Here is a 26,103-nt window from a genome sequence, read left to right on the forward strand (position 1 = left end):
AGCGTTCAACACCATAGTGTCCACAAAGCTCATCACTAAGCTAAGGACCCTGGGACTAAACACCTCCCTCTGCAACTGGATCCTGGACTTCCTGACGGGCCACCCCCAGGTGGTAAGGGTAGGTAGCAACACATCTGCCACGGTGATCCTCAACACAGGGGCCCCTCAGGGGTGCGTGCTCAGTCCCCTCCTGTACTCCCTGTTCACCCATGACTGCATGGCCAAGCACGACTCCAACACCATCATTAAGTTACAGTGGTAGGCCTGATCACTGACAATGATGAGACAGCCTATAGGGAGGAGGTCAGAGACCTGGCACTGTGGTGCCAGGATAACAACCTCTCCCTCAATGTGATCAAGACAAAGGAGATGATTGTGGACTACAGAAACAGGAACACAGAGCACGCACCCCATTATCATCATCTGGCCTGTAGTGGAGCAGGTTGAGAGGTTCAATTTCCTTGGTGTCCACATCACCAATAAACTATCATGGATCAAACACACCAAGAAAGTCGTGAAGAGGGCACGACAACGCCTATTCCCCCTCAGGAAACTGAAAAGATTTGGCATGGGTCCTCAGATCCTTAAAAAGTTCTACAGCTGCACCATCGAGCGCATCCTGACTGGTTGCATCTCCGCCTGGTATGGCAACTGCTCGGCCTACGACCGCAAGGCACTACAGTAGATCACTGGGGCCAAGCTTCCTTCCATCCAGGACCTCTATGCCAGGTGGTGTCAGAGGAAGGCTCAATAAATTGCCAAAGACCTCAGCCACCCTAGTCACCAACTGTTCTCTCTGCTACTGCACAGCACGCGGTACCTGAGCGCCAAGTCTAGGTGCAAAAATAGGCTTCTTAACAGCTTCTACCCCCAAGCCATAAGACTCACGAACAGCTAATCAAATGGCTACCTGGGCTATTTTCATTGTCCCCACCCCACCCCCCATTTTTACACTGCTGCTACTCTCTGTTTATTATCTATGCATAGTCACTTTACCTCTACCTACATGTACATACTACCTCATTTACCTCGACTAACCGGTACCCCCTGTATATAGCCTTGATACTGTTATTTTATTGTTGATCCTTAATTATTTTATATATATATATATATATATTTTTTTTTTCCTTTCTCCTTTTTATTTTAGTTAATACTTTCCAAACACTTTTTTTCTTAAAACACCATTGTTGGTTAAGGGCTTGTAAGTAAGCATTTCACTGTAAGGTCTACACCTGTTGTATTCGGCGCATGTGACAAATAAAATTAGATTTGATTTCAACAAGTGACATCAATGAGGGATCATAGCTTTCACCTGGATTCACCTGGAACTCTCTGTATGTTAGAGGTAGTCTGCATTGTTGAATTATGCACAATTATTGGACTATATCCATCCTCCTATCCTGACACACACACACACACACACACACACACACACACACACACACACACACACACACACACACACACACACACACACACACACACACACACACACACACACACACAGAGAAAGAGAAGTACTCAAGTCATAATCATTCTCCTGTTAGTGTTGATAAGATCTAGGAGGTCTCCCAGCTAGACACATAAAGGAAATGTTTCAGCTCCGAGTCATTCCTCATCATGATTTAAAAAGCACCTCATGACTGTTGTTTTGTTGGTGTTTTGTTTAATAGCCAATGTCAGCTGTTATTGCGATGTGATAACTCTTACCTGTTGTAAAATCAAAGGTTGTTTATGTACAGTATATGATATCTATCATATCATTTGCAGATATACAGATGAAGGATATTAATTTGAGCCACTTTGCTACAGCAGGAAAATAATCCTGCATCAACAGGAAATGTGATTTACTATGTGGAATATAATTTATGAACATTTTTGTAAGGGTTGATACATTTTTCGTAAGGGAAAATCAAGTTTGAAATTTCAAAATTATCCTGAATAAGGTGATCAAATTAAGATCCTACATCTGTATGGGTGTCACAGGGTTAGTTTTTACTACTTCCGCAGAAACGCCTTTTACCTGTGATGTAATTGTGTGTTGTATGTCACAGCATACACGTGTTGTATGTGACAATATTATGTATGTGTTACAGACACGTAGTGTGTGATGTGCTGTGATGTGCTTTGATGTGCTGTGATGTGCTGTGATGTGCTGTGATGTGCTGTGCTGTGCTGTGCTGTGATGTGCTGTGATGTGCTTTGATGTGCTGTGATGTGCTTTGATGTGCTGTGATGTGCTTTGATGTGCTGTGATGTGCTGTGATGTGCTGGGGGGGAGAGAGAATTAGAGGGAGCATACTTAAATTCACACAGGACACCAGATAAGACAGGAGAATAACACCAGATATAACAGACTGTCCATAGCCCCCCGGCACATAGACTATTGCAGCATAGATACTGGAGACTGAGACAGGGGAGACACTGTGACCTCGTCCGACAATACCCCCAGACAGGGTTAACCAGGCAGAATATAACCCCACCCACCATGCCAAAGTTCAGCCCCCACACCACTAGAGGGATATCAACAGACCACCAACTTACTACACTGAGACAAGGCTGAGTATAGCCCATGAAGAACTCCTCCACCGAACGAGCTTGAGGGGGGCGCAAAACCGGACAGGAAGATCACGTCAGTGACTCAACCCACTCAAGTGACGCACCCCTCCTAGGTACGTCATGGAAGAGCACTAGTAAGCTAGTGACTCAGCCCCCGTAATAGGGTCTGAGGCAGAGAAACCCAGTGGAGAGAGGGGAACCGGCCAGGCAGAGACAGCAAGGGCGGTTCGTCGCTCCAGTGCCTTGGCGTTCATCTTCACACCCCTGTAACAGACTACACTCAATCATAGGACCTACTGAAGAGATGAGTCTTCAGTAAAGACTTCAGTAAAGTCCTCTTAAGGATTAGCCTTCATTTTTCAAATTTCACCTAAAATGACATACCCAAATCTAACTGCCTGTAGCTCGGGCCCTGAAGCAAGGATATGCATATTCTTGGTAATATTTGAAAGGGAACACTTTGAAGTTTGTGGAAATGTGAAAGGAATGTAGGAGAATATAACACAATAGATCTGGTAAAAGATAATACAAAGAAAAAACAAACCGTTCTTTTGTAATTTTTTTTGTACCATCATCTTTGAAATGCAAGAGAAAGGCCATAATGTATTATTCCATCCCAGGTGCAATTTAGATTTTACTAGATGGCATCAGTGTATGTGCAACGTTTTAGACTGATCCAATGAACCATTGTATTTCCGTAATATTTTAAAATCAAGACTGCCCAAATGTGCCTAATTTGTTTATTAATAACTTTTCATGTTCAAAATGGTACACTCTCCTCAAACAATAGCATGGTATTCTTTCATTGTAATAGCTACTGTAAATTGGACAGTGCAGTTAGATTAACAAGAATTTAAGCTTGTCTTGAGAAATTTTCTTGTTACTTACAACCTCATGACAATCGCATTAGCCTACGTTAGCTCAACCATCTCGTGGAAGGGTCACCGATCCCGAAGAAGTTAAAGGTTGAGACCGAGTGTGCGTCTCTCACATGGATAAGCAGACTATTCCATAAAAATGGAGCTATATAGGAGAAAGCCCTGCCTCCAGCTGTGTGCTTATAAATTCTAGGGACAATAAGGAGGCCTGCGTCTTGTGACTGTAGTGTACGTGTAGGTATGTACGGCAGGACCAAATCGGAGAGATACAGCTCTGGAAAAAATTAAGAGAGCGCTGCAAAATAATCAGTTTATCTAGTTTTACTATTTATAGGTATATGTTTGGGTAAAATGAACATTTTTGTATTATTCCTGACATACAAATCATTAAAATCCAGACAGAAAATATACAAATCATTAAAATCCAGACAGAAAATATTTACACAAGAAGCAACCTATTATCACACAGTCAAACTCTCATTTCATTTAGTAAGTTCACCATTCTGCCGTTCTCACTGAACCCCCCCCCCCAGTCAATCAAAATCAATGATCTCTATCTGTTAGTCCTGTAATTTGTTGACTTCATTAGGCCTTAAATTAACATAATTTTGGTCTCTAGCTGATTATTTAGAATTTCTTTTTTATTAATTTTTTACTGACAACATTTCTACCAAATGTCAAATACAAATACTGTCATTTAGAGTATTTATTTGCAGAAAATGACAACAGGTCAAAATAAAAAGATGCAGTGTTTTCAGACCTAGAATAATGCAAAGAAAATATGTTTTTTAAACAACACAATACTAATGTTTTAACTTAGGTAGAGTTCAGAAATCAATATTTGGTGGAATAACCCAGATTTTCAATCACAGCTTTCATGCATCTTGGCATGCTCTCCACCAATCTTTCACATTGATGTTGGGTGGCTTGTTTGATGGCTTGTGACCATCCATCTTCCTCTTGATCACATTCCGGAGGTTTTCAATGGGGTTCAGGTCTGGAGATTTGGCTGGCCATGACAGGGTCTTGATCTGGGGGTCCTCCATCCACACCATGATTGACCTGGCTGTGTGGAATGGATCGTTGTCCTGCTGGAAAAACCAATCCTCAGAGTTGGGGAACATTGTCAGAGCAGAAGGAAGCAGGTTTAATTCCAGGACAACCTTGTACGTGGCTTGATTCATGCGTCCTTCACAAAGACAAATCTACCCGATCCCAGCCTTGCTGAAGAACCCCCAGGTCATCCCCGATCCTCCACCAAATTTCACAGTGGGTGCGAAACCTGGAGTGGCCTACAAGCCACAGTTTCTCGCACTCATTTCGTATACATTATTTGTCTTCAGGAAGGCAGTGAGTTTCTGCGCAACAGCTTTTTCAAAACATTTAGAGAGGAATGGGAGATTCGATATAGGCTGATAGTTTTTAAAATTTTCCAGGTCAAGGTTTGGCTTTTTCAAGAGAGGCTTTATAACTGCCACTTTTAGTGAGTTTGGTACACATCCGGTGGATAGGGAGCCGTTTATTATGTTCAACATAGGAGGGCCAAGCACAGGAAGCAGCTCTTTCAGTAGGTTAGTTGGAATAGGGTCCAGAATTTAGCTTGATGTTTTAGAGGCCATGACTATTTTCATGAATGTGTCACGATACAGGATTAAAAAATGTGAGTGTCTCCATTGATCCTTGGTCCTGACAGTTCTGTGCAGACTCAGGACAACTGAGCTTTGTAGAAATATGCAGATTCAAGGTGGAGTCTGTATTGCATTCTAATCATCATGATCTTTTCAAATAAGAAGTTCATGAATTCATCACTGCTGAAGTGAAAGCTATCCTCTCTTGTTGAATGTTGCTGTTTAGTTAGATTTGCGACAGTATCAAAAATACGGTTGGAAAAATAGGATGATGGAGCAGCAGTGAGGGTATTGGATGTTGCACGGTACTGTCTTTCCAAGCTAATCGGAAGACTTCCAGTTAGGTGGAACGTCATTTCAGTTCTTCGTGAGGTAGATTGCTGCTTTAATTTGATGACCCTTCATATACCTAACCATTTCCTTGGCTCTCTTGTAGAGTGCATTCATTGTTTTCAGTGCCATGATGTCCTTGAGGAGCAGATTCAATGCATGAGCAGCACAGCCAATGGGTGTGATGTGAGGGTAGGACTCCTCCACTTTAGACCAAGCAGCCTTCATGTCTGTCACCAGTGCAAATACCTTCTGTGGTCCAAGGTCATTGATGAATGCCTTCAGCTCATCTGCAATGTAGAGACCGGTGTGTCTGTTGTCCCTTGTGTCTGTGCTCTTGTAGAATACTGGTTGAGGGGTGGAGATGATGTACTTAATTTTTCCTTGCCCACGAACATTCGACCACCCATCAGAGATGATTGCAATACAGTCTGCTTTCTATATGATTTGCTTGACCTTCACTTGAACTCTGTTGAGCTGTGTGCATCAGAGGTGAATCAGTTGCATACACAGCTTGAGCAAGACATTCATCAGCATTTCTCAGACTACGTTCCTCCACTGAGTCAAAAAAACTTCTGATTCCAGGAAGACCATGAGCTGTTGCTATCGATAAGATGTCTGATTCATTTTCACCTCGAATAGAAGTAAAGGGATTTTTCTCAGAGGTTGCTTGTTGTGGGCGCTGAGGGAACTTTATGCACTTGGCCAGATGATTCTGCATCTTTGTTGCATTCTTCACATATGATTTGGCACAGTATTTGCAAATATACACACCTTTTCCTTCTACATTAGCTGCAGTGAAATGTCTCCACACATCAGATAGTGCCCATGGCAATTTCCTGTAAAGATTAGAAAAAAATGAGTAAAAAAACAAACAAATATAATTCCATGTACAGATAAATATTTAAGCAGTTAAACAACTTTTTTGTAAGATAAATGTTTTAAAATGAAACATGTATGGAAACAAGTGAATTAACACTCCTCAGTTAGCAGGCTCAAGCAAGCTAAAACCCACATGGTAGCAAAAACTAACTAGCAGAAATTATTAACAAGTTAGAAATTATTTAAACACACTGCTGTAGGCTACTATTTACTAGTTAACAAAAAATTATGTATGTCATATAAAATGTATTCACCGCACCCAGTATAGTAATCAAAACTTACCAGAAAGCATGTAGTCCTTGGCTCAAACTGTGTAGTAGTGTGGGCGCAGTAGAATCTCATTAGTGTGCAAGATCTTGAGAATCAGCTGTACATGTGATGGAAGAATGCACTGTGCATGCAGAGGGTTGCAATTCCATTGAATTGGGGATAGTTTAATCAAAATATGCCACAAGACCTAGAATTGTCTTATGTTTATCCCACAAAAAAGGTTCACTGTTATAAGCTAACTTTTGGATGAATTTAAGCAAAATTCCCCAAATTCCCGTGCTTAACATCCCATGGAAATTTCCAGAAAAATGCTCAGACCCTTTGCAACCCTAGGCTTGAGCCATGTTTAAGTCAGGCCAATCAAATCAAGATTATGATCAGTGATTAGCTCATTGACTATGACTGCCTTGGAAGTGAGGGATCTAACATTAAGCAACCCTATTTTGAGATGTGAGATATCACAATCTCTTTCAATAAGGACAGGAATGGAGGAGGTCTTTATTCCAGTGCGATCGCTAAGGCGAACACCGCCATGTTTTGTTTTGCTCAACCTAGATGTAGACTGAGCTCAACCTACGTAGCTGAGCTGACTACACTGACTATGCTAGTGGCAGACTCCACTAAGCTGGCAGGGTGGCTAACAGCCTGCTGCCTGGCCTGCACCCTATCTCATTGTGGAGCTAGAGGAATTAGAGCCCTGTCTATGTTCATAGATAAGATGAGACGGACGGGGGGGGGGGGCTGGGCCGGTTTTATGAGACCTCACGCCAATCAGAAATCTTATCAATCAAATGTATTTATAAAGCCCTTCTTACATCAGCTGATGTCACAAAGTAAGTGCTGTACAGAAACCCAGCCTAAAACCCCAAACAGCAAGCAATGCAGGTGTTGAAGCACGGTGGCTAGGAAAAACTCCCTAGAAAGGCCAGAACCGAGGAAGAAACGTAGAGAGGAAACAGGCTCTGAGGGGTGGCCAGTCCTCTTCTGGCTGTGCCAGGTGGAGATTATAGTAGAACATGGCCAAGATGTTCAAATGTTCATAGATGACCAGCAGGGTCAAATAATAATAATCACAGTGGTTGTAGAGGGTGCAACAGGTCAGCACCTCAGGAGTAAATGTCAGTTGGCTTTTCATAGCCGATCATTCAGAGTATCTCTACAGCTCCTGCTGTCTCTAGAGAGTTGAACACAGCAGGTCTGGGACAGGTAGCATGTCTGGTGAACAGGTCAGGGTTCCATAGTCGCAGGAAGAACAGTTGAAACTGGAGCAGCAGCACGACCAGGTGGACTGGGGACAGCAAGGAGTCATCAGGCCAGGTAGTCCTGAGGAATGGTCCTAGGGCTCAGGTCCTCTGAGAGAGAGAAAGAAAGAGTGAAAGAAAGAGAGAAAGAAAGAAAGAGAGAGAAAAAGAGTGCGAGAATTAGAGAGAGCATACTAAAATTCACACAGGAAACCGGATAAGACAGGAGAAATACTCCATATATAACAGACTGACCATAGTCCCCGACACATAAACTATTGCAGCATAAATACAGGAGGCTGAGACAGGAGGGGTCGGGCGACACTGTGACCCCGTCCGACAATACCCCTGGACATGGCCAAACAGGCAGGATATAACCCCACCCACTTTGCCAAAGCACAGCCCCCACACCACTAGAGGGATATCTTCAACCACCAATTTACCATCCTGAGATAAGGCCGAGTATAGCCCATAAAGATCTCCCCCACGGCACAAACCCAAGGGGAGGCGCCAAACCGGACAAGAAGATCACGTCAGTGACTCAACGGACTCAAGTGACACACCCTTTCTAGGGACAGCATGTGAGGGAAAACCCCCATGAAATTGACAAAAATGAATGGCAACATATTGGCATTGGACGAAACATATACAGTTGAAGTCGGAAGTTTACATACACTTAGGTTGGAGTCATTAAAACTCGTTTTTCAACCACTCCACAAATTTCTTGTTAACAAACTAAAGTTTTGGCAAGTCGGTTAGGACATCTACTTTGTAAATGACACAAGTAATTTTTCCAACAATGGTTTACAGACAGATTATTTCATTTATAATTCACTGTATCCCTATCACAGTGAGTCAGAATTGTACATCCACTAAGTTGACTGTGCCTTTAAACAGCTTGGAAAATTCCAGAAAATGATGTCATGACTTTAGAAGCTTCTACAACGCTAATTGACATCATTTGAGTCAATTGGAGGTGTACCTGTGGATGTATTTCAAGGCCTACCTTCAAACTCAGTGCCTCTTTGCTTGACATCACAGGAAAATCAAAAGAAATCAGCCAAGACTACCCAACCTTGAACTAACTACAACATCCCCAAACAGGCACTTAAATACATTTGGCTAAATCTATTATTGGCGTGAAGGCCAAGGCTTTCATATTGCAGATAGATTGTGGTATCCATCAATGTAATTGTCTGCATCATTTCCAATCCTCCATATATATATATTTGGGAAACATATACATGTATAAATATATATCTACTTTGTGCATGACTTATAATTCACTGTATCACAATTCCAGTGGGTCAGAAGTTTACATACACTAAGTTGACTGTGCATTTAAACAGCTTGGAAAAATTCCCCAAAATGATGTCATGGCTTTAGAAGCTTCTGATAGGCTAATTGACATCATTTGTGTCAATTGGAGGTTTACCTGTGGATGTATTTCAATGCTTAACTTCAAACAAACTTCCTTGACATCATGGGAAAATCAAAAGAAATCAGCCAAGACCTCAGCATTTTTTTTAGACCTCCACAAGTCTGGTTCATCCTTGGGAGCAATTTCCAAACGCCTGAAGGTACTACGTTCATCTGTACAAAAAATAGTATGCAAGTATAAACACCATGGGACCACGCAGCCGCTCAGGAAGGAGACGTGTTCTGTCTCCTAGAGATGAACGTACTTTGGCGTGAAAAGTGCAAATCAATCCCAGAATGACAGCAAAGGACCTTGTGAAGATGCTGGAGGAAACAGGTACAAAATATCTATATCCACAGTAAAACGAGTCCTATATCGACATAACCTGAAAGGCTGCTCAGCAAGGACGAAGCCACTGCTCCAAAACCATAAAAAAGCCAGACTTTGGTTTGCAACTGCACATGGGGACAAATATTGTACTTTTTGGAGAAATGTCCTCTGGTCTGATGAAACAAAAATAGAACTGTTTGGCCATAATGCAAGCCGAAGAACTCCATCCCAACCGTGAAGCACGCGGGTGGCAGCATCATGTTGTGGGGGTGCTTTGCTGCAGGAGGGACTCGTGCACTTCACAAAATAGATGGCATCATGAGGCAGGAAAATGATGTGGATATATTGAATCAACATCTCAAGACGTCAGTCAGGAAGCCAAAGATTGGTCACAAATGGGTCTTCCAAATGGACATTGACCCCAAGAATACTGCCAAAGTTGTGGCAAAATGATTTAAGGACAACAAAGTCAAGATATTGGAGTGGCCATCACAATGCCCTGACCTCAATCCCATAGAAGATTTGTTGGGAGAACTGAAAAAGTCTGTGCGAGCAATGAGGCCTGCAATCCTGACTCAGTGACACCAGCTCTGTCAGGAAATGGGCCACAATTCACCCAACTTATTGTGGGAAGCTTGTGGAAGGCTACCCGAAACATTTGACCCAAGTTAAACAATTTAATGGCAATGCTGCCAAATACTAATTGAGTCTATGTAAACTTCTGACCCACTGGGAATGTGATGAAAGAAATAAAAGCTGAAATAGATCTTTCTCTCTACTATTATTCTGACATTTCACATTCTTAAAATAAAGTGGTGATCTTAACTGACCTAAAACAGGGAATTTTTACCAGGATTAAATATCAGGAATTGTGAAAAACTGAGTTTAAATGTATTTGGCTTAGGTGTATGTAAACTTCCGACTTCAACTTATACACAATCGCAAATACCACTCAAATGGACGGCAGTTCATCCAAACCATGTGGCAAGTGGTGTATTGCAAATGCCAAGTGTCATACAAAAAAAAAAAAAGATGGCGAGCGCGCTCCACCATAGATTTTCATATTGCAAATGGTCACAAAGTCAAGACCCAAGGGTCAAATTTGAAAAAATGTATAAAATATAAAATAAAACACAACCCCCTCTAAAAAAGTACTTTCTGGACCGTTTTTTTTTAATTATCTTTTTTGTTGTTGTCAATTATACATTTATAATTGTTTTATTGAGTTTGTCCATAAGGCCTATGTTTTGTCCATTTGCAATATATGATCATAGGAAGTCAGAAGTCAGTGAACCATGTCCAAATGCCATACATAAGTATTGAAAGTACCAAATCAGGCTGTTATGTCCATTTGTCATATACGATCATAGGAAGTCATTTCCGAACCCAAAAGTCAGTGAACCATGTCCAAATGGCATAAGAAATGTCCAAATGGCATTTATACTGACCAAATGATATATATCACTATGTTAAGCCCTGAATCAACCTAGAAGGTCTATTTGTCATGTTAGATCATAGGAAGTCATAGGAAGTAAGAATTTGGTGCAATGAGACAGAAGTGGGACTCTTGCCGGACTCTTGTCATTTTTTTTTAAACGTCCAAATTGACCAGGGTCGCCCCCTATTGGATGGGCACAGATGGGGGGGGTGCTCCCTACCCGGCCATGGACCCTTTGCACCCCCCTAAAGGCATTAAAAAACATTTTAAAAATGTGCTCCTGGTAACCCATTCTGATCACCAGGTGCACGGCTGTCCATTTCCAATGTCTTACGATGTGCATTTACCATCATGAATTTGACATGCTCTAATATACTGCAGAAATGCCCAATTGACTGGCCTGTTGAACTTGGGATGGCCGGGCAGTGATAGTGGTTCCTCTCCATCGGTCGTTGGTGTTGATTTCAGCATGTCCATTCGGTGATGGTTCATCACTGTTTAAACTTATTGCAAACGGACAAAAGTCAGCCATCAAGTCAGCGTCCATCAGTCAATAAGATATCATTCTGACCCCAAAGGGATACAAACTGACACCAAACCCACTTTGTCCAACTTGTTTAGAAGCCAACTATCACATATTTTAGAGCAGGCCCAAAATTCACAGCGCCTTCAGTTTAAACCATAATAAAAACTTAAAACAAGTAGTTACATTCTAGCTGCGGGTCCAGTTCTGGCATTATGTGTAGGCCTAGCTGAGGCGACCCCGAATCCTGAGTTTCAGCTCAATAGGTCATTCGGAGCCCGAGCAGCGACCTAAATTAGTTCTGAAAATGCACTTTTTCCGGGCGTTGCTATGGGGTCCCTGAATGAGCTATTCAGAAACTTTAGGGTCCGTCGCTATGGGCTGAGGTGGTTTCAATGCACCTAGTCTAATGTCGTCATTTTTGCGATGGTCAAAATGAATTGAAGTCTTTGCAAATGTATGAGGCTGTTTCTGGGCCTGAGAACCTCCTAGAGCCACATAACTCACCGTGCACTATCGACTTAAGCTCTAGAACAGGTTTCTAAAGTTTCAGAGCTCTAGGTCTGACTGTTCTTTGATGGTGCGAACGCCGATATCTAGTGCAGGCTCTGTGTGTCTGTAAGCCCCACACTATTACTCGATCCTTGCTGTGTATGTGTGGAAGTTCAGAAAATCACAGAAATCATGTAGAGCTCCGAAACCTGCCCTAACGGATTAGTCTGAACTTGCCGCAACTGGATCTATAACTTTTTTGAAAAGAAAACACATTTCTTTAACCATCACCAATTGTACATTGTATGATTTCTCGTAAATTACGATAGATGAATGGCTGGCTCTTTTTTCCTTACACTGTAGGTTCATGTACTTTGACGTGAAGTGGTCAAGTTAGCGCTCTATTACCATTTTTGACCTTTAATCCCAGAAAATGGGCCTTAATGAACGTCACAACAATTATTTTTTTTCTAATATTGCGGGCAATGGAGTCGCCAATGACTAGGGTTTTCAATTTGTCAGAGATAATGGTGGGAGGCTTTGTAACGGGTGGAGGAGAGACCTGAGAAGGCTGGGCCTCTGACTCTGACTCGTTGCTTAATGGGGAGAACCGGTTGAAGGTTTCTGTCAGTTGAATGACCGACACCTGTTGAGCATGCCGACAGCATTTCTTTCCAGAAAACCATGAGAAAATTGTTCGGCTGTGGGGACTGGGGGACTGGGGGACTTTATACTAACATTACTATCTGTACTTATTGGTGGCACAGACGCTGTTTCATCCTTTCCTACACTTAAATTACCCTTGCCTAACGATTGCATCTGAAGCTGTCCTTGCAACATGGCTATCCTTACCATAAGGAAATAGTTCTCCTGTATATTATGAGAACAGCGACTGCAATTAGAAGGCATCATGTTAATGTTACTACTTAGCTTCGTCTGGTGGAGGTCCAGTAGAACCATATCCAGATAAAGCGTCCGGGGTGAAAAAGTTCAATGAAAAAAGTTGAGCGAGGAAAAAACTAATAAGCTAGTAAATGTATTAAAAATATAAACCGAAAAGTTTGGCAGATAGCCAAGTAGCAAGAAACAGCACAACAGCATTTAGACAAATCAGGAAGTTGAGGGCGGAGCGATGAGCAGTGGATCCCCAATGTGATCAGAGCTAGGAGAGAGGGAGAGAGAATGAGGGAGAGGACCTCCTGAGCTGATCCTTGCCTAAGGATCATCACTTCCTTCCCCTCTCTCCCCTCTCATCCCTTCCTCCCCCTCTTACCCACTCTCATTCCTTCCTTCCCCTCTCCCCCTCTCATCCCTTCCTCCCCCTCTTACCCACTCTCATTCCTTCCTTCCCCCTCTCCCCCTCTCATCCCTTCCTCCCCCTCTTACCCACTCTCATTCCTTCCTTCCCCCTCTCCTCCTCTCATCCCTTCCTCCCCCTCTTACCCACTCTCATTCCTTCCTTCCCCCTCTCCCCCTCTCATCCCTTCCTCCCCCTCTTACCCACTCTCATTCCTTCCTTCCCCCTCTCCCCCTCTCATCCCTTCCTCGCCCCTCCCCCTCTCCCCCCTCTCCCCCACTCATCCCTTCCTCTTACCTCTTGCCCCCTCACATCCCTTCCTCCCCCCCTCTCCCCCTATTGTCCCCTCTCATCCCCCCTCTTGTCCTCTCTCATCCATTCCTTCTCCTCTTCCCCCATCTCATCCCTTCCTCCCCCTCCCCCTCTCATCCCTTCCTCCCCCCTCTTGTCCCCTGTCATCCCTTCCTCCCCCTCCCCCTCTTCCACCCTCTCATCCCTTCCTCTCCAACCTCTCATCCCTTCCTCCCCCTCTCCCTCTCTCCCCTCTTATCACTTCCTCCCCCCTCCCCCTTGTCTTCTCTCATCCATTCCTCCCCCTCTCCCCTCGCTCACATCTCCTCCTTTCACAGTTCTGTGTTCCTTATCTCCAGCATACAAGCAGCTGTATGCCTGTGTGTGTGGGGGGGTCCGTGTGTGTGTGTGTGTGTGTGTGTGTGTGTGTGTGTGTTTGAATAGAGACTCACACGTTTGTCTTCAACTCGTAAGAGAAAGGGGAAAGAGAAACCGTTACAGATGGTGCTTTCATCTAAAGTCCAGTGCAGTTCATTCACATCAGTACGGATGAAGAAAAAAAGGACAATTGAGATGTGACTGATTTGATGCACGAAGTTCAGCTTGTACAGAGAGAGAGAAAAAGAAGGAGAAAGACAGAGAGAGCAGGAAAGAGTGTGTCAGAGAACCAGAAAGAGAGTGAGAGTGTCAGAGAAACAAAAAGAGAGACAGAGTCAGATAAACAGATATATAGAGAGAAAGAAAGAGAGAAAGAGACAGTCAGAAAAAAGATAGAAAGATTCAGTCAGAGAAACAGAAAGAGAGAGAATCAGAGAAACAGAGAGAGAGTCAGAGAAACAGAAAGAGAGAGAGAGTCAGACAAACAGAAAGAGAGAGTCAGAGAAACAGAAAGAGAGAGAGAGTCAGACAAACAGAAAGCGACAGTCAGAGAAACAGATAGAGAGAGTCAGAGAAACAGAGAGAGTCAGACAAACAGAAAGAGAGAGAGAGCATTAGACAAACAGAAAGAGAGAATCAGAGAAACAGATAGAGAGTCAGAGAAACAGATAGAGAGAGAGAGTCAGAGAAACAGATAGAGAGAGAGAGTCAGAGAAACAAAAAGAGAGAGAGAGTCAGAGAAACAGAAAGAATTAGAGTGAGATACAGGGAGAAGGAGTGAGATAGAGAGAAAGATATAGAGGGAGATAAAGTGAGATAGAGAGAAAGAGAGAGAGTCAGAGAAACATATAGAGATAGAGTGAGATAGAGAGAACGCAAGCTGGAGGATCCCTGAAACCCTGGCCCTCTTCTCCTATAATGTTTGGAGAGTAATACAACATTTACCCCAGCTGTTTATAGTGAAAGTGAGTGGTGGAATGGACTTATGTTTCCATGATGGATGTCAAGGGGTTTGAGTGGGACTATAGCTAATGCTAGATGGCTTACATTAAAGCTACGCTGGCTGCCTCTCAAGGCTGTAATAACTGAGTATTGCTGATGCTATGTGGCTAACGCTAGACATACTAGCCATGCTTTTCACTGATAAAACTTTATTGTTCCCCAGACCCAGTGCCAGGATAAAGTGACTGGGTGGCCACATTTTTTTTGGGGTTCTTGCATGGAAATTATATTGAATTCTCCTTTTATCACGCTAAACCACACAAAAAAAACATCAAGTTAAAATAAAGAGACTGAGATCATGAAGTGATTTTGAAGTGAGATGTTGGTGCCTGTATCAACGTAATTTTTGTTATCCTTATCCTTCAAAAAAAAATCAAAAGATCCAGCAGAAGGCAGGCAAGTAGAGGTGCAAATGTGTTGGATTAATTGTTTCAATGGTGACGGTGAAATTTGCAAATATAAGTACAAAGTTCTGACTTCAAAATGTCTGCGTTCAAAAGAAAAAAGCGTCTCATCAGGAGAAAACCTGTCTTTACAAATAATGCACGTCTGCCAGGCTCAGATACAGCCTCCCTCCTGAGCTACCCAACCTTGAACTAACTACAACATCCCCAAACAGGCACTTAAATACATTTGGCTAAATCTATTATTGGCGTGAAGGCCAAGGCTTTCATATTGCAGATAGATTGTGGTATCCATCAATGTAATTGTCTGCATCATTTCCAATCCTCCATATACATATATACATACATACATATACATACATATATATACATATATATATATATATATATATATATATATATATACATATATATCATATATATATATACATATATATATATATATATATATACATATATACATATATATATATATACATATATATATATATACATATCATATATATATACATATATATATATATATACACATACATATAATATATATATACATACACATATATATACTTTATATATATATATATATATATATATATATATATATATATATATATACACATATATATATATATATACATATATATATATATATATATATACATATATATATATATACATATACATATATATATATATACATATACATATATATACATATATATATATATATCACATACATATACACATATATATATATATATATATACACAATATACTATATATATATATATATATATATATATATATATATATATATATATATACCTAGTGCATGACTTTGTGCATGACACAAGTAATTTTTCCAACAATTGTTTACAGACAGATTATTTCACTTATAATTCACTGTATCACAATTCCAGTGGGTCAGAAGTTTACATCCACTAAGTTGACTGTGCCTTTAAACAGCTTGGAAAAATTCCCCAAAATGATGTCATGGCTTTAGAAGCTTCTGATAGGCTAATTGACATAATTTGAGTCAATTGGAGGTGTACCTGTGGATGTATTTCAAGGCTTAAATTCAAACAAACTTCCTTGACATCATGGGAAAATCAAAAGAAATCGGCCAAGACCTCAGAATTTTTTTTAGACCTCCACAAGTCTGGTTCATCCTTGGGAGCAATTTCCAAACCTCTGAAGGTACCACGTTCATCTGTACAGACAATAGTACGCAAGTATAAACACCATGGGACCACGCAGCCGTCATACAGCTCAGGAAGGAGACGTGGTCTGTCTCCTAGAGATGAACGTACTTTGGTGTGAAAAGTGCAAATCAATCCCAGAACAACAGCAAAGGACCTTGTGGAGATGCTGGAGGAAACAGATACAAAAGTATCTATATCTACAGTAAAACGAGTCCTATATTGACATAACCTGAAAAGGCCACTCAGCAAGAAGAAGCCACTGCTACAAAACCGCCATAAAAAGCCAAACTACGGTTTGCAACAGCACATGGGGACAAAGATTGTACTTTTTGGAGAAATGTCCTCTGGTCTGATGAAACAAAAATAGAACTGTTTGGCCATAATGACCATTGTTATGTTTGGCGGTTAAAAGGGGGAGGCTTGCAAGCTGAAGAACACCATTCCAACCGTGAAGCATGGGGGTGGCAGCATCATGTTGTGGGGGTGCTTTGCTGCAGGAGGGACTCGTGCACTTCACAAAATAGATCCCATCATGAGGCAGGAAAATGATGTGGATATATGGAAACAACATCTCAAGACATCAGTCAGGAAGTTAAAGCTTGGTCGCAAATGGGTCTTGCAAATGGACAACAACCCCAACCATACTTCCAAAGTTGTGGCAAAAGCGCTTAAGGACAACAAAGTCAAAGTATTGGAGTGGCCATCACAAAGCCATGACCTCAATCCTATAGAAAATGTGTGGGCAGAACTGAAAAAGCATGTGCGAGCAAGGAGGCCTACAAACCTGACTCAGTTACACCAGCTCTGTCATGAGGAATGTGCCAAAATTCACCCAACTTATTGTGGGAAGCTTGTGGAAGGCTACCTGAAATGTTTGACCCAAGTTAAACAATTTATAGGCAATGCTACCAAATACTAATTGAGTGTATGTAAACTTCTGACCCACTGGGAATGTGATGAAAGAAATACAATCTTAAATAAATAATTCTCTCTAATATTGTTCTGACATTTCACATTCTAAAATTAAATTGGTGATCCTAACTGATCTAAGACATGGAATTATTACTTGGATTAAATATCAGGAATTGTGAAAAAATGTGTTTAAATGCAATTGGCTAAGGTGTATGTAAACTTCCGACTTCAACTGTACATATATAGTACCAGTCAAAACTTTGGACAAAACTTTTCTACATTGTAAAACAATAGTGAAGACATCAAAACTATGAAATAACACATATGGAATCATGTAGTAACCAAAAAAGAGAACGCCAAGAGTGTGCAAAGCTGTCATCAAGGCAAAGGTTGGCTACTTTGAAGAATTTCAAATATAAAATATATTTTGATTTGTTTAGCACTTTTTTGGTTACTACATGATTCCATATGTGCTATGTCAGTTTTGATGTCTTCACTATTATTCTACAATGTGGAAAATAGTTAAAATAATGAGTAGGTGTTCTAAAACTTTTGACTGGTAGTGTATATTTTAAATTGAACCTTTATTTAACTAGGCAAGTCATTTAAGAACAATTTTTTGTTTAATAATGATGGCCTAACCTGGCCAAACCTGGACGACGCTGGGCCAATTGCATGCCGCCCTATGGGACTCCAAATCATGGCCGGATGTGATACAGCCTGGATTCGAACCAGGGACTGTTGTGACGCCTCTTGCACTGAGATGCAGTGCCTAACCCTACCACCCCTCCCCTAATAGAAGTAAACTAATGGACAATAACACTTAGGCTTCTGCTTCCATTTTATGCATTCTATGTACATTTTACAGACACAATATATTTTACAATAGTTATATATTGTTTGTTTTTAGTCCCATCCTTCAGTTACCCTCAACCCCTCCCATCTATCTCTGAAGACATTCCAGTTTTAATTTATATTTGCCATATATTTTTCAACTGTGCTGTTTCACAAAAGTTCTGAACCAATAGACATTTTATGGACAAAATATGTTTTACATTTTGTTATCTTGCTATTTTTAGTCCCATCCTTCAGTTACCCTCAACCCCTCCCATCTATCTCTGAACACCATCCAAAGTTAATTTCTATTTCCCATATATTTTTCAGCTGTGCTGTGATGCTTCACAACAGTTCTGAACCTTTCTATTCTCATAGTTTCTACAGATTGTAAATTAAAGATAAATGTTTTTGTTAAGAGTGCTAGTATATTATTGATCAACTTTTTTTAATGCTATTTGCACAGTTTTTTTTATATATTTTTTCAACCTTTTATATGTATTTTTTTCTATATTTTTTCTATTTATATATATTTATTTATTTCAATCTTTTTAGATATATATATATTTGTGTACTTTTAACCATATTTCCTCCCTAATTGTTAGTTCCAGTCTTGTCCCATCGCTGCAACTCCCCTACGGACTCGGGAGAGGTGAAGGTCGAAAGACATGCGTCCTCCTAAACACGACCCTGCCAAACCTCACTGCTTCTTGACACACTGCTCGCTTAACCCAGAAGCCAGCCGCACCAATGTGTCGGAGGAAACACCGTCCAGGTGGCGACCGAAGTCAGCTTGGAGGCACCCGGCCCGCCATAAGGAGTCATTAGAGCGCGATGGGACAAGGAAATCCCATCCGGCCAAACCCTGCCGTAAACCGGATGACGCTGGGCCAATTGTGCCCCGCCTCATGGGTTTCCCGGTCACAGCCGGCTGTGACACAGCCTGGGATCAAACCTGGGCCTGTAGTGACGGCTCTCTGGTATGGTCTAGATAACCTAACTGTACTAGCCCACCTGTTGTGTTCCTGTTGAATTGGACCGATTTACAAGTTTTCTCTCTGAAGAATGTAGTTAATTTAATCTGATTGTCATAAGGTTCCATGACTTTGTCCACACAGGGCATCTGAACACACAAAATACATTTTGATGATTTTCGTTACATTTTGGGTGTTTTATTTAACTTTTGTACACCTGTGGTGTTCCTGGTCAAAAATGACCAGTCATTAGAAATGAATGGGTGAGACTACAATTAGTGTATTGAGTTCAGGCACATGTCCATTCATCTGATGGACACACTTCCTCTCCCAGACCCCCACATGAATGTGTGTTTGAGTACACACACACACACACACACACGCATACACCTCACTCCCCTTCTTGGCTTCCATGGCAACCCCTACAGGAACCTTTCCCCAATAGAATCTTTCCCCCACGGGAACCACACCTGTTGGCATTCTCACAAACAATCGCAACATCGTTTCAATAATATATAGAACTTTTCTCGCAGCTCTGGTATATAAAGCTTTTTTGAGGCCTTACTCATAATTATTTCTATGGCAGCACAATGACCAAACGATATACTGTATGTGAGGCTCTTGATCATATCTTTGATCATGACACTGGTGAGGAGGAGAGAGGCCAGGAAACTGACAGTAAAGATGCATTAGAGGAGGAAGTGTAAGAATTTGAAGACAACACAGAATATGATCCAGACCAAGAGACAACCGATGTGGAACAATCCAGTGATGAGGAAGAGGGCCCTGCTGAGGTTGTTGTTACATTCCGGTCAAAAAATGGGAATTTGTCCTGGTCTTCATCCCCACCTGAGAGGAGAGGTCTGCTGTCGGCTGAAAATATTATCAGGCTGACCCCAGGGCCAACGAGATTCGCCATATCACGGGGTGATGAAATAAAATCCTGTGTTGAACTGTTCCTGACAGAGTCAATCGAAACTATAGTGATAAACATGACCAACTTGGAGGGGAGATGCGTTTACGAAGACACCTGGAAGGAGGTGGATCGGACAGACGTCCAAGCAGACGTGGGTCTCTTGATTTTGGCTGGTGTGTACAGATCCAGAAACTAATATACCACCAGTTTATGGGATCCAGAGATCCAGAGTGCCACTATGTCACTCCAGACATTTCACGTGTTGTCACGGGTGATTCGCAAGACCAGGCCGCCATCAAACAAGACAAGCTGGCAGCGATCGGAGAGGTTTGGCACAAGTGGGTTGGAGCGCCTGCCACTCATCTATAACCCAAGTCCACAGTGACATCACAGTGGATGAGCGTCTGGTCACTTTTTTTTCAAACAGTACTTGCCAAGCAAACCGTCTAAATATGGGATAAAGATATGGGCAGCATGTGATGCAAGAACAAGTTATGCCTGGAACCTGCTGACAGTGTTCCTGAAAGGAACCAGGGGAAGATGAGTGGTCCTGGAAATGACTGCAGGTCTCCAGGGACACAACATAGCATGTGACAATTTTGGTCAGGAGCTGCAAAAACAATTAAAATAATACCATGTTGGGAACGGTCAGAAGGAACAAGCCTGAATTGACCTCCTGCCTTACTCACTACCAAGGACAGGGATCGTTTTTCCTCTTAAATTTGCCTTCACCGATACACACATTCTTATGTCCTACTGCCAGAAGAAAAAGAAGAATGTGCTCCTGATGACAACTCTGCACAGTGATGACGCTGTGAGTACCAGGCAGGACAAGAAGCCCAACGCTGTCCTGGATTACAACAGGAACAAAGAGGGAGTACCAGGGAGGACAAGAAGCCCAACGCTGTCCTGGATTACAACAGGAACAAAGAGGGAGTACCAGGGAGGACAAGAAGCCCAACGCTGTCCGGGACTACAACAGGAACAAATAGGGAGTACCAGGCAGGACAAGAAGCCTAACGCTGTCCTGGATTACAACAGGAACAAAGAGGGAGTACCAGGGAGGACAAGAAGCCCAACGCTGTCCTGGATTACAACAGGAACAAAGAGGGAGTACCAGGGAGGACAAGAAGCCCGACGCTGTCCTGGATTACAACAGGAACAAAGAGGGAGTACCAGGGAGGACAAGAAGCCCAACGCTGTCCTGGATTACAACAGGAACAAAGAGGGAGTACCAGGGAGGACAAGAAGCCCAACGCTGTCCTGGATTACAACAGGAACAAAGAGGGAGTACCAGGGAGGACAAGAAGCCCAACGCTGTCCTGGATTACAACAGGAACAAAGGGTGAGTTGACAACCGTGATAAAGTATGTTGCTTTTTATCTTTCAAGACTCATGTACTTTTTTCTATTACCAGATTGTTTTATCTGCCCTATTAAAATAAGACATGTTGTTGTTTGGTGAAATGCTAATTGAAATTTGTGAACAATTCTATTCATTTGTATATGGAAATATGTTTTAGATGTGATAAATGAAATTTACATGTTACTATGCAAGACATGAATTATCACTTGTATGTACTCGTTATTTTATTTACTGATTGTTGTACTTTTGCAGGTTACTGGCACATACTCTTGTAAGAGGATTACCGCACGTTGGCACATTGTGGTGTTCTTCAACATCCTAGATGTGTCGACCTACAACGCGTTCCTGGTGTGGATGGAGGTGAATCCAGGCTGGAAGCAGGGGAAATTCTTCAAGAGGAGACTATTCCTAGGAGAGTTGGGGAAAGCCATGCTGGCACCCGTCATTCAAAGGCGCCAACACCTTCCTGGAACACCATCCTCTGCTGGATTGGTGAGAGATATACAAGGGCCGGAAGCAAGATCTACGGTCACCGGAGACAGAAGAGACAAAAGGAAGAGGTGCAATCTGTGTGCACCAAGAGATGTCAAAACGAGCATTATGTTCCATAAATGCAGTGCATATATTTGCAAGGCACATGCAACAACCACTACGTATTGTACAACATGTGCATGAGATCACACAAAATGTAACCACCATTTGATTGACAGATTGTTAACATTTAAATGTTTTTGTTATAATTCGTAATACTGTTATTGTCACTGTTGTTCTTTATTATGTTCAGACATACATTTTGTAATATGGTAAAGTTTTCATGTGTAGTTTCGGGCCTATGTCCTTTCTTTACTAACACAATCATACCGGTCAGTTTGGACTGGGAACACAGATGTTATTTTGTGCCACTATTTAAACAATTTGAAATGGTTTCAAAACAAATGTCTTTGTTAAACTTTGACACAAAGTAGTCTGTGATAAATAACACTATGTTTCATCTGAGTATTTGTTCTAGTCAAAATAATCCATACATTATACTTTTTTTAAAACTCAAAAACGAGTTGTATGAGTTCAGGTCAATGAGGCCTACAGGCCATAAATAGCAAATAGAAGTTCAAAACTTGTAATGTTCACAAGAACTTAAGTTGATAGAAAGATCTAACACAACATTAGGTGATAATATATGTATTATTATGGATTTATAATCAGCTATAATGGGGCAGTCATTTTGGACTGGGAACACAGAATTAATTAACATGAAATGAACACAACAGGAAGGCTAGGTCTCTCTGGTACGGTCTAGGTAACATAACTGTACTAGGTCTCTCTGATGTCAATAGAGAGTTACCAGGATAAATATAGATTACATAAGAATGTGGTTAGTTAAATCTGTCCCAAGGGACATCTGGACCACCTTGTTCTCTTCGGCTGTGTTTGTCTGTATTTCTCTAGTTGTGTTTTGCTGTGTTTGTGTGACGTTCGTCGTAATGAGGAGACCAAGGTGCAGTGTGGTGAGTGCTCATGATAAATGTATTTTAACTCAGAACACTAAATCAAAACAATAAACAGAAAACGAACATCACGTTCTGCAGGCTAAACTGAGCTGCACAAAAACAAGATCCCACACTGAAGGAGGGAAAAAGGGCTGCCTAAGTATGATTCCCAACCAGAGACAACGATAGACAGCTGCCTCTGATTAGGAACCATACTCGGCCAATCAAAGAAAAAGACAACATAGAAATATAACACATAGGTCAGGGTGTGGGGTGGGCAGTCCAACAAAATAGAGAAATAAACCGTCTCTCTCAGGTCAGGTCGTGACAGTACCCCCCCCAAAGGTGCGGACTCCTGGGCCGCAAACCTGAACCTATAGAGGAGGGTCCGGGTGGGCATCTACCCATGGTGGCGGCTCCGGTTCGGGGCGTAGCCCCCGCTCCGCCCTCTGATCCCTCTGCTTTTGTGCCACCTGACCGTGGATCGTCGTCGGAGGAACCAGACCGTAGCTCATCGCCGGAGGCTCTGGGCTGCGGGCTGCCACTGGAGGCTCTGGGCTGCGGGCCGTCGCTGGAGGCTCTGGGCTGCGGGCCGTCTCAGGAGGTTCCGGGCTGCGGGCCGTCTCAGGAGGTTCCGGACTGCGGGCCGTCTCAGGAGGTTCCGGACTGCGGGCCGTCTCAGGAGGTTCCGGACTGCGGGCCGTCTCAGGAGGTTCCGGACTGCGGGCCGTCTCAGGAGGTTCCGGACTGCGGGCCGTCGCTGCAGGCTCCATGCCATGGATAATCACTGCAGGCTCCGTGCCATGGATCACCACTGGAGGCTTTGCGCCATGGATCATCACTGGAGGCTCCGGGCCATGGATTATCACTTGAGGCTTCGTGCCATGGATCATCCCTACAAGCTCCGGGTCATGGATCATCCCTACAGGCTTCTTGCCATGGAGTATCACTGGAGGCTTCTTGCCATGGATCATCACTACAGGCTCCAGGCCATGGATCATCACTGGAGGCCTCGGACCATAGATCATCACTGGAGGCTTCTTACGTGGAGCCGGAACAGGTCTCACCGGACTGGGGAACGTCGCTGGAGGCGCCGGAATGGGGGACGTTGCCGGAAGCTCTGGGCTGGGAAGGCGCACTAGAGACCTGATGCGTGGGGCTGGCACAGGTGGTGCCAGACTGGTAACACGCACCTCAGGGCAAGTGCGAGGAGCAGGAACAGGACACACCAGGCTGGATAGACTCACTAGAGACCTGGTACGTGGGGCAGGCACAGAGCGCAACGGGTGGGGATGCGCACTGGCGACACAGTGCACATCACCGCATAACACAGTGCTTGCTCAGTCACTCGCTCCCCACGGTAAGCACGAGGAGTTGGCTCAGGTCTCCAACCTGACTCTGCCAATCTCCCCGTGTGCCCCCCCCCCCCATTTTTTGGTGGGCTGCCTCTCGTGCTTCCCTCGTTGCCGTGCTCTCGCTGCCTCCACCTGTTCCCATGGGAGCCGCTTTTCTCCTGCCCCTAATTCCTCCAAAGCCCTGGATATACTCCTCAATAGACCAGGATGGCATTACCTCCTGGGTGTCTTCCCAGGTCCATTGCTCCAGACCACGCTGCTTGGTCTCTTGGTGGTGGGATCTTCTGTGACGTTCGTCATAATGAGGAGACCAAGGTGCAGCGTGGTGAGTGCTCATGATAAATGTATTTTAACTCAGAACACTAAATCAAAACAATAAACAACAGAAAATGAACGTCACGTTCTGCAGGCTAAACTGAGCTGTACAAAAACAAGATCCCACACTGAAGGAGGGAAAAGGGCTGCCTAAGTATGATTCCAAACCAGAGACAACGATAGACAGCTGCCTCTGATTAGGAACCATACTCGGCCAATCAAAGAAAAAGACAACATAGAAATATAACACATAGACTGCCCACCCCATACCCTGACCTAACAAAATAGAGAAATAAACCGTCTCTCACAGGTCAGGCCGTGACAGTTTGTCTGTACGTCTCTAGCTGTGTTTTGCTGTGTTTGTCTATATGTCTCTAGTTGTGTTTTTCTGTGTTCTGATGTGTATGTAGTTTTGCTGGGTTTGTCTTGTGTTTTTCTCTGGGATGCAGCTTGCTGCTGAGACACTTCCTGTTGATTCTTCCCATCCTGGCCCATGGTGCATCACTGTGATGTGGCATAACATATTGTTTACCATCGCCACGTGAACTCAAGGTAAGCTATATTTAAAACTAGGGGTGTGAATGTACCTCTGACCTGTGAAGGAGGAGACTTCCATTTTGGTCTAATTTCTCTCAGAACACTCCATTCATAAAAAAATAGGTTTACGACTGAAGGTGTTCACATTACAGATGAACTGCAGAGATAAATCAGGCAGTTGTGTGTGTGACTGTTACTGGCTATCTTTATGACTATACCTAAAGGTTTTTTGTCATCAATTGTTCTTTTTTCTGAGACTGGGACCCTAACTATTGTTGTGTCTTCTCTGAGCGTCAATCTCTCATCATAACCTGCAGAGCCTCTGTTGTCTGGAAGAAAGACGATTGTTTGTTTTTAGTTCTCTCCCCATTCTCAGAGGAAGTCTGAAATCAAATCAAATCAAATTGTATTAGTCACATGCGCTGAATACAACAGGTGTAGACCTTACAGTGAAATGATTACTTACGAGCCCCTAACCAACAATGCAGTTAAAAAAATACATATAAGAATAAGAAATAAAAGTAACAAGTAATTAAAGAGCGGCAGTAAAATAACAATAGCAAGACTATATGCAGGGGGGTACCGGTACAGTGTCAATGTACGGGTGCACCGATTAGTTGAAGTAATATGTACATGTAGGTAGAGTTATTAAAGTGATAAGAGGGTGGGGTGTGGGGGAGTGGGGGGTCAATGCAAATAGTCTGGGTAGCCATTTGATTAGATGTTCAGGAGTCTTATGGCTATGGGGTAGAAGCTGTTTGAAAGCCTCTTGGACCTAGACTTGGCGCTCCGGTACCGCTTGCCGTGTGGTAGCAGAGAGAACAGTCTATGACAATTTTTAGG

This window comes from Salmo salar, chromosome ssa06 (genome assembly GCF_905237065.1).
Source record: "Salmo salar chromosome ssa06, Ssal_v3.1, whole genome shotgun sequence".
Classification (NCBI taxonomy): domain Eukaryota; kingdom Metazoa; phylum Chordata; class Actinopteri; order Salmoniformes; family Salmonidae; genus Salmo; species Salmo salar.